At 40.2% G+C, this 17,682-nt stretch overlaps 1 protein-coding gene across 2 annotated transcripts in view; it reads left to right on the forward strand.

Annotated features, from left to right (window-relative positions):
- glcci1a (glucocorticoid induced 1a) overlaps positions 1 to 17,682 on the forward strand; it is a 189,041-nt gene that overhangs the window by 111,495 nt on the left and 59,864 nt on the right. The gene's annotated exons all lie outside the window — the stretch shown is intronic.

Raw genomic sequence — 17,682 nt, forward strand, 5'->3', positions numbered from 1 at the left:
ATTTCATGTGATGAGCCAATCTGTGTTTTAACAGGTATTTCATGCACGTAAACAACTTAAGCCTGCTACCCTGGCTACTGAACACTGGAGAAAGATCAGAACTTTAGATATAATCACTATGCAATTAAATGGGAGTTACTGTGTTGGTGGTTTCACACAGCAGAATATCCAAGTGCACAATTTAGTAACCATTTCATTTCACCACCAGAACAAAGTCTTGCCTTTTTAGCACTGAAATATTTATAATTTGTATTGTCTACAACTCTGAAGAGATGCACATCACTGTAAACTGCTTTGGACTTTGTTAGTAATCCAGGCGATGTTGGAATATGTTATGCATTCCTTGTATCTAGTAAAAGAACTGCTCAAGAATAAACATGTCCAACCCTATGAATGTAAAATCGAGCTCTTGCCAAGTGGCTGTGCTGGCTGTTGTAAAAACAAATGCAAAGCTACGTTACTGTTGGAGCATAATTTGCATTAGAATATCGAGTAAAATGTGCTTCGGTTGCCAAATGCGATCACTCAAAATGCACACAATTCAAGCTGAATGCCTCTTTAAGTCTTGCTTTCAGTCTTGAACATTAAAAAAAGAATACATATTTTATGTTCCAGACTGTGGTTGCCAGTTAATATGACTGAACTTTACAGTGGAGCACAAGTACGTGCTATTATTATGCAATGGCAGTCTATGGATTAATATTAGTTGTTGCTCTCACAGCACTCCAGCAGATGCTCATGCATCCACATGGAGAGTTCTTCCCAGTTGCTGGTGGTGGGGTTTTGCAAAGACTGGGTAGTGCATGCCCGTTTCAGTCTGCTGTCTGTGGGGTTGGGGGGGCGGGGTGCGTGCGGAATCTACATGTTAAATTGAAGAAACACAGTTAAAAATGCAGTATTAAATTCACCAAATCCAAATTTACTTTAAGCCAGTTAAATTATGCAGATGCTTAATTGAATTGTGACTGATGAGAAGGGTTATGAAGGATTGGGCAGGTTAGTGTTGATCCATCTCTGAATACTGCTGTCTGATGAAGAAAAATGTGAAGCCAGGTAACTACCAACAATAGTATTCAAACAACCAAACTAAGGAATAAGTGACACTCCCAGTTCATTATACTTAAAGTCCTAAAGGTGTTCTAATGCTATATTGTCTATTCAGTATTGGACCTGTCATAACTTTAATATTTGTGCTTGTGTAATTTCTGTTGACATTTGAATTAAGTAAGACCTGTTACATGGAGGTTAATTCAATACATTGCCATTTCAAACAGCCTTTTTTTTCAGTAATAGAACACAGCATTCTACAGAATGTGTTTATTTTAAAAGTACCAGGGAAACGGAGATAGTTGGAACATTCGCCTTTAAATTCCTGGACCAGTTTGAATTCAGCTCAGGAAAACATGTAGACCAGATGAAAACCTGTACCTTTCTTTTCATACTTGGAAAGGTTTGACATGGAATTAAGCTAGTGTTAACTACACGCACAGATTAGAGGTGGCACGGTGGCACAGTGGTTAGCACTGCTGCTGCTCAGTGCCAGGGACCTGGGTTCAATTGCGGCCTTTAGGGCTTTAAGTATAATGAACTGGGAGTGTCACTTATTCCTTAGTTTGGTTGTTTGAATACTATTGTTGGTAGTTACCTGGCTTCACATTTTTCTTCATCAGACAGCAGTATTCAGAGATGGATCAATTCCGGCCTTGGGTCACTGTCAGTGGAGTTTGCACATTTTCCCCGTGTCTACGTGGGTTTCCTCTGGATGCTCCAGTTTCCTCCCACAGTCCAAAGATGTGCGGGTTAGGTGGATTGGCCATGCTAAATTGCCCCCTAGTGTCAGGGGGATTAGCAGGGGTTACGGGGATAGGGTCTGGGTGGAATTGTTGTCAGTGCAGGCTCGATGGGCCGAATAGCCTCCTTCTGCACTGTAGGGTATCTTTTATTCTATGATTGCATCACATGGCTAGTTATGGGAAGCTGAAGTCTCAAACTGCTTTTCTCTCCACCTGGTTGTAGTGCACCTGTGTAGGAATGTTTGCTGCTGACAGGTGCATAAACTGCAAAATTTCCACACTTTATTTTTCTTTTTATAATTGAATGGGCAGAATTTTCCCATCCCACCCACTGTGGGAATCATAGTGGGCAGGACAGAAGATTCGGTCGGACCGTGTAACGGTCAATTGACCTCCGGTGGAAATTTCCAGTCTTGGGGCACGTGCGGCCGGAAAATCCCACCCATGGTTTACAAGGAAAAGCTGATTGCTAAACCGCCTTTTTATATAAGCTCATGGGATATGTTATTTGAACCTTGTCTGTCCTTTGCACTGATTGTGACCATGTTCATCCACTGGGCTGGGTTGGTAGGATTCCAGGGAGTACATAGGTGATTGCTAAAGCTGGTCTGTACCCAGAAGGTTCAGCTGCAAATAGGATGGGATACTGCAGGCAATTGTGTCATGCCCAGTACCGTGCATGACATATTCTAATATTTTTTTTAAAAACTGAAGAAAAAGTTTGGAAAAATGGCCACTCAAGGTCACCTGACTTCTTTTGTGGATTAGAATCAGCCCCCTGGCTTGAGGGAACCAAAGAACCACACTGTATGTGAGTCAGTACCCTTTCCTAAAAGCAATCAAAGTATTACCGGATGCGAAAGGGTCATTCTAAAGCAAATCATCAGAGGTGTTCACCAACAACACAGGATGTAGAATCTGTGTCTTATTTGGAAAAGCCTTGAACTTGTGAAAAACCCCATGGAGACCATCATGTTTTCTGTGTCAGTTTGAAAGAGCTGTGTGGAGGCAGTTCCACCAAAAACGTCAGAAGCATCAGTTCAGCCAACCTGCGAACCAGACTCAAACAAGCTGCAAGACACCAGGCACTAGAATATGTAACCTAGTCCAGTTTAATGTTTGCCTGAGAACCAACTTCCTAGCTATTCGACTACAAGAAACCTCTTAACCTGCTGTGAGCCTTTGCTTTACAAGACCCTCACTTTAACTTTAAAATTAATTCCAAAGACCACAGGCCTGCTATGAGGGAGACCAAAGATCATAAATTGGAATAAAGGTGCATGACCTTCATCTGCATCCAATCTTTGTGTGTGTGTGTGTGTGAGATGTTACTCTTAATTTGGGGTAAATGTGAACGTGTAAATAACCTTGTTTAAACTCACCAAACTCTGCTGCTGAAGTATTTAATTGGTATGCACACTCCAGGTGGCGTCGTGGTACTGTCACTGGACCAGTAATCCAGAGACCCAGGGCAATGTTTTAGGGCAAACAAACAGAAAATGCTGGAAAATCTCAGCAGGTCTGACGGCCTCTTTCGCTCTGATGAAGAGATACCCAGGTTTGAAACATTAGCTCTGTTCTCTCTCCACAGATGCTGTCAGACCTGCTGAGATTTTCCAGCACTTTTTGTTTTTGTTTCAGATTCCAACATCCGCAGAAATTTGCTTTTAATCGATGTTCTGGGGACCTGGGTTCAAATCCCACCGCAGTAGATGGTGAAATTTGAATTCAATAAAAATCTGGAATTAAAAGTCTAATGACCTGTGAAACCATTGTCGATTGTTGTAAACCCCATTTGAGTCACTAATATCCTTTTAGGAAAGGAAATCTGCCATCCTTACCTGGTTTGGCCTACATGTGATTCCAGGTCCACAATAATGTGGTTGACTCTCAGCTGCTCTCCGGGATGGGCAATAAATACTGGCCCAGCCAGCAATGTTTTGCACCCCATGAATGAATAATGAAAAACGCACTCATAAGAGTAAGACTAGACACACCCCTTTCCATACGAAACATACTGATCACGGGCAGTGCATGCTTGGTGAACTTTGACTGAAAGTATGCAGAGCAGGCAGATCAAAACATCAATTGGTGTGAAACGTTGATTTGATGCCACTGCTGCCATTTTGGAGCTCAAGAAAAAATAATTTCTTCAGCTCGCACGCTCTCTTAACCTTACACAGCTGAGTTCATGCTCAGCAGCAGAAAGGAACCCCTCACCAATGCTATTTAAAAGAACCATCAATTAGTTATTAGATTCAATCTGGCTGTAGCTTTGATTTTACCAATATTTGATGTTTCCTTTTAAAGTTGCTGAAGTCTACAGGAGGTGTTGTGTCAAGTGCTGAAGGCTTTTTAGCTTGCGTCAAGGCTTCTATATAAACAACCTGCTCCCAGTCATTGCCCTTTGGATATAGGGCAAAAGAATAGAGCAGGCAATCTGCTGGAAGAGCGAGAAGAGCTGGGGGAAGAAGGCCATTTGGCAGGGGCCATATCAACCCAGGATGTTCAATGAGCAGTTTTGCTCAGCAAGGAATAGTTTGAGTCAAATGTGCTTCAGTGAGGGTGTCACCTGCAAACTCAAAGCAGGGAAAGGACCACATTGCCAGTAGCTATGGCAGTGACTGTGATGATAAACCTTTGTTCATCTGACTCCTTCCTTGTTAAAGATATTCACAGTATCTTGCATTTTCCCAATAACTCTTTTATCAGGGAAGTCATTGTGGCTTCCTATTCAATGAGAGCTAACTACACTTTATGCTTTCATGCCAAGAGTGAGCAAGCTGCTTTGGTATGATTGTAGGTTTCCTCATGAGGCACATTGCCATTAACTGCATGCATGTCACTTTGTGGATGTTGCATGGCAATTCTGATGTAGTGGAACTCAAAGTGCATCCACTCCCTCAAATGTCCAACTGGTGTGTGATCATTGTCTGCAAATCAGTGCCAGATATCCTGCCAACAGTCTCTGGGTAGAGGATTCCAAAGACCCACCACCAGGAGTGAAGAAATTCCTCCTCATCTCAGTCTTAAATAACCTGGCCCTTAGACTGAGATTGTGTCCCCTGATTCTTGGTTCTATCAGCCAGGGAAAACATCCTATCCATGTCTAGCCTGTAATACCCTGTAAGCACTTTGTAAGTTGCAATGAAAGCACCTCCCATTCTAATGAATACAAGCTCAGTTTCCTCAGCCTCTTCTCATAAGATAATCAGCCACCCACAATTAGTCTGGTAAACCTCTTGCGCTCTTTCTGTGGCAAGTATGCCCTTCCTTGGATAGGGAGACCAAAACTATACACTACTCCAAGGCAGCAAGACATTTTTACTCCTGTGCTCAAATCCCCTTGTGATGAGGGCATTCGCCATCCTAATTGCTTGCTGCACCTGCATGCTAGCTGTTAGTGACTCATGAACAAGGACACCCAGGTCCCTTTGAACATCAACACTTCCCAACCTGTCACCATTTAAGAAATATTCTGCCTTTCTGTTTTTCTATCACAGTGGACAACTTCACACTTCATGTTATATTCCATTGCCACATTCTTGCCCCTTCACTTAGCCTATCATAGTCCCCTTGAAGCCTCTTTGCATCTTTCTCAACTTATCTTCTCACCTAGTTTTGTATCAGCAAATCTGGAAATATTACATTTGGTTCCACGTGCAAATAATTTGTGTAGATTGGGAATAGGTGTAGACCCAGCACTCGTCCTTGCAGTGCCTCACTCGTCACCGCCTGATATCCTGAGAATAACCTGCTTATTCCTACACTCCTGTTTTTGTCTGTTAATCAATTTGTAATCCAAATCTGTATATTGCCCCCAATTCCATGCACTCTAATTTTGTTTGTTAACCTCCTGTGGGGGACTTTATCAAAAGCCTTCTGAAAATCCAGGCAGCAGATCCACCTGTTTCTCTTTTATCTATGCTACAGGCAACATCCTTAAAAGAATCCCAACAGGTTTGTCAAATATGATTCCCTTTTCATTAATCCATGTTCAAAGAACAATACAGCACAGGAACAGGCCCTTCGGCCCTCCAAGCCCGTGCCGCTCCCTGGTCCAAACTAGACCATTCTTTTGTATCCCTCCATTCCCACTCCGTTCATATGGCTATCTAGATAAGTCTTAAACGTTCCCAGTGTGTCCGCCTCCACCACCTTGCCTGGCAGCGCATTCCAGGCCCCCACTCTGCCTAACCATATCATTATTTTCTAAATGTCTAGTTTACACATCTGTTCTAATAGATTCTATCATTTTCCCTACTACTGATGTCAAATGACAGGTCTTTACCATGGAATCCCTACTGTGCCGAAAGAGGCCATTCAGGAAATTGAGTCTGTGCTGACTCTCAAAGAACACCTTACCAGGCCCAACCCCCTGCCCTATCCCCATAACCCCTTGCATTTACCATGGCTAATTCACCTAATCTGAAATTCTCAATTTCCCCTCTCCTTCCCTTAAATCATGGGGCTACATTTGACACTTTCCAGTCTGTCGGAACCTTTCCAAAATCTATAGAATTTTGAAGATCATCACCATGCATCCATTATCTCTATAGCAACCTCCTTCAACACGTAGCTGAACTGGTCCTTCAATCTAATTTTTTTTTGAGTACTATCTCTGTTAATTTCTATCAGTTCTTTATTTTCATAAGGTCCCTTGGTTCTCTGGTGTCTCTGGGAGACTTTCTGTATCTTCTGCCATGAAGACAGACACTTGCTTAGTTTTGCTACCGTTTCCTTGTTTTCCATTATGAATTCTTCTGTCTCCGCCTTAAATGGAACCACATTTGTCTTTGTTAATCTTTTCCTTTTCACATACCAAAAGAAGCTTTTACAGTCCTTTGTTTCTCACTGGCTTGCATTCATATTCTCTTTCTTTATCAGTTTCTTGGTCCTCCTTTGCTGGATTTTAAACTGCTCCCAATCCACGGATTTACCACTTTTTGACAACTGTTGAAAACTTTTAATTTTTGTTAACCGTGTCTTTGAGGAATATATATTTGTTTAAGATTGTATAATACTTCTAGCCATTGACTTTCTACCATCAAATCTTTAATGTATTTTCCCAATCTGCCAAAGCCAACTTGCCCCCCATATCTACATACTTTGTTCAGATTTAAGATCCTAGTTTCATAATTAACTATATCACTTTCAAACTTAATGTAAAATATTATCACATAATTACTATTTCCTTACAGCAAGGTTTCTTAATTAGTCCTTTCTCATTACATAATACTGAATCTAAAATAGCTTAAAATTTTAAAATTTATTTATTAGTGTTGCATGTAGGCTTACATTAACACTGCAGTGAAGTTCTGTGAAAATCCCCTAGTCGCCACATTCCAGTGCCTGTTCAGGTACATTGAGGGAGAATTTAGCATGGCCAGTGCACCTAACCAGCACGTCTTTCAGACTGTGGAAGGAAATGGAGCACGCAGAGGAAACCCAAGCAGACACGAGGAGAACGTGCAGACTCCGCACAGACAGTGACCCAAGCCAGGAATTGAACCTGGGTCCCTGACACTGAGGCAGCAATGCTAATCACTATGCCACCGTGCCGCCCTAGTTGGTACTTCAATGTGCTACTCTGGAAACCCTTCTTGTACTCACTCCAAGAAATCATTCTCAACAGCATTTGTGCTAATTAGATTTACCTAGTCTATATGTAAATTGAAGTTGCCAATTGTTACTGCATTACTAATGTTACCTGCAGCTCTAGTTTTCTGATTTGTACCATGCCTAACATTATCACCACTGGTCACTTAGAAGCAATTCCAATCAATATTTGCTGCCCTTTGCTGCTTCGTAGCTTCATCCAAACTGATTCTATACATCTTGATCCTTCAGTCCAAGATCCTTTCAATAATGTACTTATCTTGTCCCTTATTATCAGCACTTCCCCAACTCCTTTTCCTTTCTGCCTATCCTTCCGAAACGCCGAATATTCAGTTCCAATCTTGGTCACCTTGTGACCATGCCTCCTTATTGGATCTTCAAGTTTGCTGACGACACCACTGTAGTGGGTTAGATCTCAAACAATGACGCGAGAGAGTACATGAATGAGATAGCAAATCTGGTGAACTAGTGTGGCAACAATAAGCTCTCCCTCAATGTCAACAAAATGAAGGAGATTGTCATCGACTTCAGGAAGCGTAAAGGAGAACATGCCCCTGTCTACATCAACGGGGACGAAGTAGGGTCGAGAGCTTCAAGTTTTTAGGTATCCAGATCACCAACAACCTGTCCTTGTCCCCCCCCCATGCTGACACTATAGTTAAGAAAGCCCACCAACGCCTCTACTTTCTCAGAAGACTAAGGAAAGTTGGCATGTCAGCTACGACTCTCTCCAACTTTTACAGATGCACCATGAAAGTGTTCTTTCTAGTTGTATCACAACTTGGTGTGGCTCCTCTGCCCAAGACCACAAAGAACTACAAAAGGTCGTGAACGTAGCCCAATCCATCACGCATCCATTGATTCTGCCTACACTTCCTGCTGCCTTGGCAGAGCAGCCAGCATAATTAAGGACCCCACGCACCACGGACATTCTCTCTTCCACCTTCTTCCTTCGGGAAAAAGAAACAAAATTTGAGGTCATGTACCAACCGACTCGAACAGCTTCTTCCCTGCTGCCATCAGACTTTTGAATGGACTTGCCTTGCATTAAGTTACTCTTTCTCTACACCCTAGGTATGACTGTAACACCTCCTTCTGCGCGCTCTCGTTTCCTTCTCTATGAATGGTATGTTTTGTCTGTATAGCGTGCAAGAAACAATACTTTTCACTGTTATTACATGTGACAATAATAAATCAAATCAAAATGATATCCATTTTACCTCTATTTGCACCTTGTTGCTAATGCTGCATGCATTCTGATAGTGCCCTTAACTTTGTATTTTTAACATTATTCCACATTCTGATCCTATTTGATGCATGCCGTCATTTCGTCTGCCTTCTAACTTTGCTTATTACTTTTAAACTTCCAGTTACCAGCTTTGCTTTTCCCTTGGTTTCCATCCCCCTGCAAATCTAGTTTAAACCCACTCCAACAGCACTAACAAATCTCTCTGCAAGGATGTTTGTCCCAGTCCTGCTCAGGTGCAACTTGTCTATCTTGTACAGGTCCCACCTGCCCTAGAACTGGTCCCAATGCCTCAGAAATGCCTACACCAATTCTTCCGCCTTGAGTTCAATTACTCAATCTTTCTATTCTTGTGCTCATTAGCACGTGGCACTGGGCATAATTCTGAGATTCCTGCTTTTGAGGTTCTGTCATTTAATTTTTTTCCTAACTCTCTAACATGCTTTTAGGACCTCTTTCCTCTTCCTACCTATGTCATTCGTACCAATGAGGATCACAGTTCTGACTCAAAGTTCACATTGGCTTTGAAACATCATCAGACATCCAGAGGTTATGAAAGACACAGTTTTATTTTCTTACCTTTTCTGTTCGCTATTCAGAATCTTGAAAGCCCTTGATTAACTTCTCCTTACCTTCTCGGTTCTACTGATAAAAGCCCAAATTTCTCTTTATAACTATAGCCCCTTAGTACCCAAGAATGATGATCCTGATGCTGATATTGGCTGTAGAAAAATGTATCATTGGAATCATTTCTTTGGAGACTGTGTTCCATTTCCAAACCTGACTCAATTAAATTCACTGAGAAGAACTGAATAAGCATGGATGAAGCCTAGCAAGATAAACTCTTTGAAATGTATGCATGACCTTCAAAGATAATGGATTCAAATCCTTGAGCTTTTGTTCATACTTTCAATGAATAATATTTAAACCTGATCAGGTTACATTTCCATCGCGCCCCCCCCGCCCCCACACAACAAAAAACCCCACAAATCTTAAATGGGGAAAAAGCTTCAATCATGTTTTGAAGACTGAATATCTGTACCTTCCTAATTATTATTGTTCTTAATGGCTCGTGTTTCAGTTTTTTATAAAACGCTTACACTTAGGCAATCCATGACTTTAAAAGACATGGTGCTCAATCTTTTTTTATTCGCTCATTTAATTTTAAAGAACAAGATTGTATGTATAGATGGGTATTAGCTGATCCAACATTAATTATCCAGATTTACATAAGGAAGCCAAGTACAAAAAAAACCAAACCATATATTTGCAGCTTGTTCAAAAGTTTCTGCTAGGTTTGTTAATTTAAAAAAAGCGTTGTTGTCATTGGATGGCATCCACATGCCTCAGCTTGCCCCACAATCCCCATCAAGTTGCAGCTTTCCATGCTTCAGTAGCTAGGATGTGTTTATTACCAGCGGGAGAAGACTTGCTGTTGAATAACTATTAGCATCTGAATAAATGTGTGCTTGCTTCACAGAAAAGCAGTGAATGATCTATCTTTCTTTCTGCCGCAAACATTGTGAACGATGCAAATTGCTTTTTGTTTCAGAACTTACAGGTGTAGAAAACTGAAAGCAATTTTAATTGGAGTGAATGGTAAAATTAAAGGGATTGGAAAAACTGAGCTGGTGCATTGTCGACATTATTATGCATCACATTTTAGGAAGGATATTAAAGCCATTGAAAGCTCGGTGAAGATTCACTCAACTAAAAGCTAAGGTTTTGCTGTCAGCAGTGAAGAAATGAGGCTTGGCATTCGCCTGAAAAAAGTTTTAGCTGGCTTTATGGTGCAATGCCTTCTGTCATCCATGCTGTTTAATGCTGTGGGAAAGAAGATAATGAGGATGGTGCAGGAAGAGTAATCAGAGAGATGTGGCTGCATTGAAGGAGGCCATAGCATACAGAATCTCAGGTATGCAGATGACACCACATTCATCGCCAGAACAAAGGGAAATCTAGAGACTATGGAAGGCCTACTCAAAACAGAATCTTTTGGACTGAACTTAAATGAGTTATGGCTGTAAATGGCAATGGAAAACTCAAATTTAGAAGCACCGAGATAGAGGCAGTGGACAATTTCAAATATCTTGGCTTGCTGATAAACATCAAAGTCACATCCAAGAATGAAATCCAATTTAGATTAGCTACAGTGAGAGACATAACCAATAACTTGAGTAGCAGCTGGAAGTTCCAACAGTATTGGTGTGAAGATGATAAAATATCTACTATAGTTACTAGTGTAGAGTATTGCACTCTGAAAGAGGATCAGGGGAGGATAACAGCTTTGGCATTGTAGGTATGGCAGAGGATTCTCAGAATCAGCTAGATGGACAGAAAGACAAATGAGTGGATGAGATCAAGAGAAGTAGTTCCGGAATCTCAAGGATTACTTAAATACAATTAGAAAGATAACCAAGTACAGACATTGGAAATAAAGTCCCAGTGGCCTTATCCTGGCAAAAATTGAAGGAGAAACTGAGAGTTAAAGCAGAAGAGGAAGAAAAATGGGTGAATTACATTGAAACATGAGCTTGAAGAAAACCAGAGAGCAGAAGCAAGACAATGCCAATGGCCCCACTGAAGTTATGATAAAAATGAGCAAATGATAATTCGGCCGCCTTCTTTTCCAATGGCGGTTTGAATTTGACAGCATCTGCAGGGAATTTGTAGCTCCCAGCAGTGGCCAGGCACCAGGGAAGCCAATCAACCAAACAGATTGAAGAATCCTCACCAGTAGGAAAGCATAGAGTCCAAGTGGCAAGAAACAACAAGAGCAGCAGGGATGCAAAGAGAATGGAGAGGGAAGGAGAAAGTTCAATCAAAGCAGCGAGAGCGGCAGGAATGGGACCGTTTCATGTCAGTGTACAGATTAAGAAAGCAAAATTGAGGTGTGATATCAAAGGTCAGTAGGTGATAGACTAGTGAGCATTTCCAATTCATTTTCCAATAAACTGGTGAGACTTTTTTTTTAAAGCAGGTGTATCACGTATCAGGAGGAATTATACATACTAGTAATGTTTATTGGTATTGGTTAGGTTTCTTAGTATTGATAAATGTTTATTCGCAGCATTAAGATTTAATAGTAGCAAGTTTAGTAACAGAGAAATGGCAGGGCTGCTGCAACTTGGTGTAAGGGCAGAATTTCAAAATTTGATGATGTGAAGCTTGGAGGCATCATAAATTGTAAGAAGGATATTGCATGAGCCCTATCCTGTTTCACATACACACCTTTTAAACAGCGATTATTGCAAAACAATGAGAGAATGGGAAATTCTCTGCAGTGTCCCTGTTTATGTCCATAATTATTTTACAAGTAAAATTAGTTCTTTGAAACAGAGGATTCCATGAGCATGGGATAGGTGACTCATGGAGAAAGCACTGGTGCAGATTTGATGGATTAATTGTTCTCTTTCTGTGTTGTAGCATTCTCTGGTTAGTCAGAAAAGCAGTAAGCTATGTTTTGTGACACAAATTATATATTTTTGCTGGACTTTTTAAAATATATTCCTTATCTTTATTATGATTATAAAAGCCAGCAAATGTTACATTCCATAACCTTCCATGAAAGCAAATGTTGAAGATGGATTGAGAGCGGATATAAGCTACTTAATCCAAATATAAATAGAGATGTCTAATTTAGTAACATGCACTGTTGAAAGCTTCCTTTGAGCTGAGTTGGTTATTTAGAAAGAGGTCCTAGCTATAGATTTGCGTGTTTAAAAAGGGCACGTCTGATGGTAAATGCCGAGCTGTTCATATTCCAGAAGGAAAACTTGAAACAACCGTCTTCACGTTTATGTTTTTGTAATTTGTATAGCATGAGAGGTTTTGAAGTCTGGAAATTATGTTCCCGACTACGTGTGATCTTGTAGTAAAATAAAAGTTTATTAAGAAATAGGGAAAAAATAAAATAGAATTACACTTAAGTACGACAATGGCTTTGCACGGTACCAATATTTTAAAACTGTTTCAAATGATCTTAATTTGACTACCTTCAAAGCAAACCTTCCCCATCTGTTCCACAATACCTTAAAGGTTTATAACAGTCCAGTAGCCTTTACCCCAAAGTGCCTTTAATTTCTGTTGCAATGCCCTCTGAGATTAACAACAGCTGGCTTTTCAGATCTGGCTTCGTTCACACTGCTTTCTGGGAGTTTGACCAGCAATTTCTGCTGTCTGCTGAGATCTAAAACAGCCCTTTCCATAGGCTCTCCTTAAATAGTCCTTTCCTTTGATCTCACCATTGTCTCACCCAGCCTGTTTTGAACTGCTGTCTCCCAGAATTGATTAATTTCATCTCTATAGCTTTTAGTGTTAAAACAAAACTAAACTCACTCTGTCCGTACTTTACCTATGCCATTTTTCTTTCACACCTTGCATACCTTCTTTGAATCACAACAATCCATTCAAATCTATTCCTGATCTGTGACCATTTTCCTTCTGCGCTACAGGGATTCTTTGGTTCTATTCTTACTAAATTATCTTGGGTGAATATCTATTTGAAGTATTGCTAGCCTTATTACCATATCATTCCCACAGTTTTGATTCACACAGTCACTGTGTCTTTAATTACAACTCTCACATTCCAGTTTAAAAATATGACAATATAACCAACAGAAAAATATTATAATATCTTGGATGTTCCTGACAGATTTTCTTGACGAGCTATTTAACAAAATTAGATTTTTAAATTTAGAGTTTTGGTTTGAAATCATTACTCAGGCCAGTATAGTTGATAGGCTGGTGAAAAATAAGGGACACCATATATGTTGATTAAAAATAATTATTAAATATGAATTTGATATTGTGGCTCTGTTATCCTGTGTGCTAAATAGTACAATTTCTACTGTAAATGTATTTGTTTATTTATCTGCTTACTGTTTTTTTTGGACTAAAGCAATGTGCACTGTAGTAATTCTGTCGGTTTCATAAACAGGAGAAAGATCCTATGATGCTTTTAAATTATTCCACTAGCTGAAGTGATTAACTTGAGGTTTTTTGTATGTTGTCCTGGGCATGTTACTGAAAGCCTATCTAGATATCGGGGATAGTGAAGATATCGTTGGTGATAGAGCTGTGACTCATCTGTAAGGTAATACAGAAGCTGAAAAGTTTAATTAAAGGTAGAAAAGATCCAAAAACCTCAAGGTTTTGTCTTTGAGAATGTGAAGATATTTTGCGTTTAATTTGATTAAAATATAATGCTATATAGCAGCTGGCTTTCTGATTCAAGTCATGTTTCAAAGGATAGAAGCTTAACAATACAATATCATGCGTAACCATAGCTCAAAGAACACACTGTCTCATCAAAAATAAATTAGAGCTGTGTTTTCACAGAAGTTTTGGATAAGATCGTTACAGGCCGAACACCCCACTAATTGGCCGATCACATAAAATATGATCTTCCAGCTGTTCATAATAGGCAGAGTATTGACCACACTCAACTAGCCCTGCTTTTGCAAGACCCAAAACAAAACATCTACTGTTAGATGCAAGTCTACAATTGGGAAGCACTTACTGAATAGTCCTGAGTGCTTTAATAACTGCACCAGCAACCAATTTCAGATAATCAGTTGAGCTCATTATATGGCTCATTTATGCTTGCTAGAAGCAAAATACTCTCATACACAGGGAGCTGTTCTTTGAAAACATAAAAAAAATCCAAACTTTGTGCCCCTTTGAATTACTTGGAAGCACTTGGAGCCTATAGTTAGTTCCCCATTGCTTTCTCCTGGCAACGTCTTGGCCAATCAGGGCCAACTTGCCAACCAATCAGCACAAATTTATCCCGTAGTATGCTTGTTGTGATTATTTGAAATTTGGCACTCTTGCATTTGTTCTGATGAGTGTAGGAAAAAATATTTTGGCGACATGTCTCCGGCGATATTCAAGTTGTACTAACAACTAAATGACTCTTCTCCCCTCCCTGTAATTCCTGTTTCCACCTATTAAGCTAACCTGCTAAAACAACCTTCAGCAATTTGTTAGTGGAAGTCTTTGCAGCTATAGAGATATCTCCACAACCTCAAGACCTTCACTTTAGACAATGCAACATCTCTATTTCCAACACATCAGGCCTGCACTGACTAACAGAGACTGAATTGATCCAATCTTTATAAGTATCATTTTTATCTTCCTGTGTAACTAATCATTGTGCACATGTTAGTGACTATCCTTGGGTAACCTCCAGAGCAATAACGTGAGATAAAGTGTTTCCGATTTAAGTAAAAAGGCTTTGCTGCACGGTTATCTTAAAATTGAATCACTCTCTCCAAGGGTAAAATACACACAGACATGTATACAAATATATTGTTCATGGGCATCTTTGGGGAAGCATCTTTTCAAGTGTTTGTGACAGGAAGAATTGGAAACAGAATATTTTTTGTGCTGGAGTTTAGAAGAATGAGAGGCAATCTCATCGAAACCTACCAAATTCTGAAGAGACTTGATAGGGTGGATGCTGAGAGATTGTTTCCATTGGTTAGGGTACCTAAACATGGGGCACGATCTCAGGATAAAGGGCCATTCATTTGGGACAGAAATGAGGTGACATTCTTTCACTAAAAGGTTGTGAATCTTTGAAATTCTCTGTCCCAGAGGGTTGTGGATGTTCCATTGTTGAGCACATTTAAGGCTGGCATAGACAAATGGTATTTCAGGGAATTGAGAGATGTGGGGAGCAGGCAAGAAAATGGAGTTGAAGCCTAAGATCAGCCACAATCGTACTAAATAACGGAACAAGCTTGATGGGTCATATGGTCTGCTCTTGCTCTTATCCCGGCTGTTCTTATGAAAGGCAGGGAGTGTCTGAAAATTTATGCTCATCGGAACTTGGATTTATCAGGAACAAAGGAACAGAATGCAGATACAGAAATCAATTGGGAAAGCAAATGCCATGCTAGCCTTTATTGCCAGGAGATTGGAATACGAGAATAAGGAAGTGTTCCTGCAATTGTGTAGAGCTTTAGTGAGATGCTAATTGAAGTAGGGTATACAGTTTTGGTCTCCATATCTATGGAAGGACATACTTACATTGAAGGCGGTAAAGCCCACTCAATTGGTAGTTAGAATGAGAGGATGAATGAATTGGGCCTATATTTTATGCAGTTTAGAGGAATGAGAAGTGGTCTTCTTTCAACATACAAGATTCTGCTTGGCAGGATAGAATTGAGAGATTGTTTCCTCTCCTTGGTGTACATGGGGACACAGCCTCTGGGTACTGAGATAGGAGAAATTTCTTCGCTCTGTAGTGAATCTTTGGAATTGAATTCCAAAGTGTTGCCGCTATTCCATCACCGTACAAATTTAAGGCTCGGATACCAGGATTTTGAGTCTCGGGAAATCAAGAAATAAGTGGAGCAGGCAAGAAAGTGGAGTTGAAGACTAAGATCACCTACAATCATATTGAATGGTGGAGCGAGCTTGTGGAAATAAATATCTTAATCGTAGAATTGTTACAGCACAGGAGGAGACTATGTGTCGCTCTGTGAGAGAATTTCACCTAGTGACATTCCCCTGCTTTTCATTGTTGCCCTGCAAATCTTTCCTCTTCAGATCCAATTCCCTTTGCAAGCCACTCCTCCTATTTCTTATCTTATGTTCTGGAAGCTCTGTGTCTGGGGGTCCCTAGTTTGAAAACCAATGACAAAGCGGTATAACAATAATTAGATTAAAAGAGCAGGGAAATGTCATTTACTTGGATTTTATGCTGTTGCCACGTTACTCCAACACTGTTTGCATAAAAGAAAACCCAAATGTGACACAGGATGGGAAGTTAGGCACCGTGCATGAAAATAAATATTTTAACATGAGGACATGTTTTTGGAGGATTTTGAAGGCCTGGAGAAAGGAAGCAAGGTGAGGTGTAGCGAGCTTTGTGGAATAATCTTATTTCCTGCAACAAACCCTTCCTCAGTTTGATCTAATAGAGAAAAGGTGTGGCAAGTTTTTAATGATTTAATATTGCATTTGGAAGTTGTGAACAGTGTGATTGTCATTTATATACAATAGAAAATGCTACTGCAATCTTTCACATTATAGTCACATTTTCCATCTATTTCTTCAACATATTTGTAAGTTGACTTTCCATTACTGCAACCTGCTGTGCTTTGAGTCCTCAGAGGGACCATTCATACAGACATTAGCTTTGGTCAGCAAGTACAGGAGCTTTATAGTAATAAAAACAAAGTGCTGGAAATACTCAGCATATCTGGCAGCATATGTAGAGACAAACAGAATTAGTGCTTTGAGTTGAATAGAACTCTTCCTCAGAAAATATGTTTGTAAGAATTATTTGTAAAACTGTTTTAAGGGTATTCCAACATCCAACACATTTACAAATGAGCATACAAATTGGAGCAGGAGTAGACCATTCGGCCCCTTGAGCCTGCTCGACCATTCAATATGACCTGATTTTGACTAACTCCACATTCCTCCTACGCTGATAACCTTTGATTCCCTTATTAGTCAATAATCTATCTACCTTTGCCTTAAAAGTATTAATTCACCCTGCCTCCACTGCTCTCTGGGGAAGAGAGTTCCAAAGATTCACAAGCCTCTGAGAACACATTTCTTCTCCTCTCTATCTTAAATGGGAAACCACTTACTTTTAAACTGTTCTAATCTATCCCACAGGGGGAAACATCCTTTCAGCATCCACCTTGTCAAGTTTCCTCAGGATCTGAAGGTCACCTCTTATTATTTTAAACTCCATTTTATAGAGGCTCAGCCTGTGCAGCCTTTCCCTGTAAGATAGCCCCCCCCCCGCCCCCATCCAGATATCAGCCATGTGAACGTTCTCAGAACTGCTTCTAACACCTTTGTATCCTTTCTTAAATAAGGCAGCCACACAAAACTACACGCAGTACTCGAGATATGTTCTCACCAATGTCCTGTACAACTGTAGCAATGTAACAAAACATCCTTCCATTCCCCTCGCAAAATAAACAATGGCTTCCCAATTGACTTCATAATCATGTGCTGCACCTGTATGCTAACTTTTCCTGATTGTACTAGGACTGT

Source organism: Mustelus asterias, chromosome 2 (genome assembly GCF_964213995.1).
Source record: "Mustelus asterias chromosome 2, sMusAst1.hap1.1, whole genome shotgun sequence".
Lineage (NCBI taxonomy): Eukaryota > Metazoa > Chordata > Chondrichthyes > Carcharhiniformes > Triakidae > Mustelus > Mustelus asterias.